General features: G+C 35.0%; 1 long non-coding RNA gene across 6 annotated transcripts; it reads left to right on the top strand.

Annotated features, from left to right (window-relative positions):
* Positions 1 to 1,358: 1,358 nt before the first annotated feature.
* Positions 1,359 to 3,317, top strand: LOC122195956 (uncharacterized). Of its 6 annotated transcripts, none has more exons than XR_006187101.2 (6): positions 1,359 to 1,596; positions 1,769 to 1,797; positions 1,958 to 2,046; positions 2,245 to 2,795; positions 2,884 to 2,949; positions 3,052 to 3,317. It is a non-coding gene; the product is annotated as an uncharacterized LOC122195956 (long non-coding RNA). The 6 variants fall into 6 exon arrangements; XR_006187102.2 differs by having other exon boundaries at positions 1,359 to 1,692; XR_006187104.2 differs by having other exon boundaries at positions 1,359 to 1,797; positions 2,245 to 2,328; positions 2,501 to 2,795.
* The last annotated feature ends 259 nt before the right edge of the window (positions 3,318 to 3,576 follow it).

Raw genomic sequence — 3,576 nt, 5'->3', positions numbered from 1 at the left:
AAAGAAGGAAAAACATGGTCTTTGGCATGATTTTGGGGGTTTACGGCCTAAGGAGCTTCTTAGGCCGTAAACTCCTTTTTGGTCCTTGATTTCTATGATTTTGGCTTCTAAATTCAATGAAGTATGTCTAGATTAAGTTAGAGGATGAGTACTTACGTTTGGAAGTCGGAAATTAGCGGAATTGGGGTCGATTTCGAGTCTAGAGAGAGAAAGTAGTGAGAGAGAGTGATTGTATGGTGAAAGAGTGTTCAAATGTTGTGCACACTCATTTCATATGCCTCGGGTATCGCACCCGATACACGGCTACCCGATGTTTAAAGTTAACTGGGTTAAAACTTTTTACCCGGGTGAAGTGGTTGAAAAAGTAATATAACTCTATTAGGTTAAACGTGTTTAACACATACGAGTTACATTTCTTATGATAATATCAAGACATGCATATAATTAGATATTCAGTTATTGACGATTCCAAATATTACATAAAATAACGTATAGTGACGCATTCCGTTAGTGAAAATGAGATTTGTAACGGAAATAAATTTGAGGTTGTCACAGTTCGCCACCGCCTTTCTTAGACTGGTCGGAGTGGGCAACGCCCACTCATGTGTTTTAAGAAAAAAAAAAAACGGCGTTAAAGGCCGTGGTGGTGGTAACGAAATATAACGTGGAAACTAATAACGTGCAATAACGGGGAGGTGGGGCGGTGTTTGGGCCGTTATAACATGCAATAACGCCCCCTGTCTTAGTCAATTTATCTTCCATCTGTTCTTCCACCTCCGCTTCTTCTATCGATTTCTTTTCCATACTGCGACTTTTCGAAATCGATTGAACCATCATCTACTTTCGCTCTAATCGGATTATGGAGGGCAGCAAAAGCTACCGAAATCTACCATCTCCATGTACGTATGCTAACCAATGGTCGTTTCTCTCTATGATCTTGAAGTGCAAAAAGGGGATCTGCGAAGCCTTTACGCCTTGTTCCCAAGTTTTTTTTGTAAATTCATTAAAAAAAAGGGAAGGAAAATTTTGACGGAAAGAAAGGGAGGTGAAGGAAAATATTCATTATTTCGTGTTCCCGAATTCGAAGGAAATGAAAGGAAATGGAAGGAAAATTTTAAGTTTTTGTGTTCCCGAGTTAGAAGGAAAAAGCAAATAAAGCATAAAATTTTCCTTCCCTCTCACTTTCTTCCCAAATCTGCTCAATTTGGGAGAAAATTTTGGAAGGAAAATATGACTCCAAAATCCTTCCCCTCCCTCACTTTCCTTTCATTAATGAAACTCGGAAATACGATTTTCCTTCGACACCCCTCACTTTCCCTCCGTATCCTCTTATTTCTCTCCTTAATTAGAACTCGTGACAAGGCGTTAGTTCGGGTTGATGCAGATGAAGTTAATCATGGCTCTTCTGACACCGCCTTCACTCTATCCTACTCCTTTTCCAACTTCGTCATTGGGAAGCGTTAATCCCCACGGGAAGGAAAAGCAATTCTAATTCCCACCGACAATAGGTGCATTCCCCACCCATGTTTAGCTTTTCCGTTGTTGCGTGTTGCTATGTGGTCCTTAGAAAGGAGGAGACGACATACACTATACAAGGTATAAAATCAATCATCCCATTTGCCTTGCCAACTGCTTCTCTTTTCCCCTTAAAATCGATTGGCTTCCATTTATTTTGACCAAGATATTAACAAGGTATAAAATTTGAAATTGATTAATCTTCTTTTATTCTGCCATCGATTGCTTCATCAATACCGATTCATGTTTGTAGAGTTACTTCAGATAAGGTGATGCTTGAAGGTACGTTTGTTTAAATCTTTATAAATTGATTTAAATTTCTCTACCAGGCATTCTAAAGTGATGTCTGAAACATATTTTCTTATTGATTAAGCGCAACATACAACAATTATCAATATGTACAAAGTAGTAATAATCTGAACACCCAATTATTATTGTGAAGGGAATATGGGCGTCTGTTCAACGTACCTGAGTCACCTCCATCGTACCTCAAGAATACAATTCAACTATACCCACCCAGTTAGTTTTGAGGTTTGAAAGTAAATTTGATGATGCATGCCAACTGTTCGATAAAATTCCTGAACCAAGTTTTTGAATTTTTATTCAAATCCATTATTCATATCTTATAGGAATCTTAATTTTGTGCTCACTTAGTGTTTAATGTTATCTTTTTAACCTCTTTTATGAAATCAATAAACTGAAATATTGTTTGGTTTCTATTAACTGTAGGAAAATGCAAGCTGACCTATGTGACAAAGAATATTCAATTGATGATGAATGACTTACTTCCCCATGTTATTTGGTTCGAGACAGGTAACTTTGACTGCTTTATATCCTGATATCTTGCTTATTACTTACTGAGAGGACTAATACTAGGAAGAAATACTTTAAAAAACTTGGTTTTTTGTAATGCATATACCTGATTGCAAAGATGCTAAGGAAGTAATTCATGGGTTTTTTGTAATGCATATACCTGATTGCAAAGATGCTAAGGAAGTAATTCATGGGAACAACTCTTAAAAATGGGGAAACAGGTATGGGATCCAATCCCATTTTCATCTTTTTGAATTGGGGGCATTTATTACTTTTTTCTCCAAAAATGGCTAGTATAATCTACCATTTATGTATTTTTTGCTTATGCTTATTCAACTCATTTCTTTTATTTATATATTATAGCTCTATATTATCTAGATGTAAGTATATCTAATATGACCATTGACAGATGTGATAAGTTTTGATGATAAGTTATTTCTAGGAACAAGTTATTCAGGCATTGAAAGGTATGAGCATGTTTGTATTGTTGTGCGATTTAGTAATCAGTTGGTGATAATCTTTCTCATATACATTTCTCTGTTTTTCTTAATCAAGAACACGATCCATTCTTGATCGGTTTAGAAAAGCTTTGTTAGAGGTGATTAAGGAGGTATTACAAAGGTATGTATGGATGAGAATCCCAACTCAAATGTCAAGATTTCACAGGTTTATAAAATACGTAGTTTTAACATGATGACACATGACAATGATCAACTTTCACAGGAGCTAGCAGAGGTTGACGAAATATTTGCAGCTGAAGTTATGATTTTAAAGGGGTTTAGTGGAAATTTGGATCTGAAGTCTGTGGTTCGTTTAATTCTTCTAAATGGTTGTCTTTTCTTATTTATTATTCGGTTTATTTTACATTTTACTATTTAGTTCTTTTTTTATTTTATTATTATTATTATTATTTTTTGCTATTAAGGTCTGTCATTTTTTGAAACAAAGTCACCATATTCGAATGAAGAAAATAGTACAAAATTGGTGAATGTAGTTGCTAATTCCCCTAATTAATTTTTTCTTTTATGGACTTGTCCTAGATGTTGATTTTCTAGGTGGCATGATTAGGAGGACAACTGGATGGAAAATTGATATTTGAAACAAAATAAATTTATTAGTCTTTGTAAGTGGCATATTCGACTAAAAGTTAGAAATGATGGGATGCTTATCAAGTCATTTTTTAATATTTGGGTGTTAGTTACTCTTTTGTTGTTCTGAACAATAATGTCGTTTGGGTATAATTATTCA

Source organism: Lactuca sativa, chromosome 9, assembly GCF_002870075.4.
Source record: "Lactuca sativa cultivar Salinas chromosome 9, Lsat_Salinas_v11, whole genome shotgun sequence".
Lineage (NCBI taxonomy): Eukaryota > Viridiplantae > Streptophyta > Magnoliopsida > Asterales > Asteraceae > Lactuca > Lactuca sativa.
The sequence above is the reverse complement of the archived record's forward strand: the minus strand, read 5'-3'. Positions and strand labels throughout refer to the sequence as shown.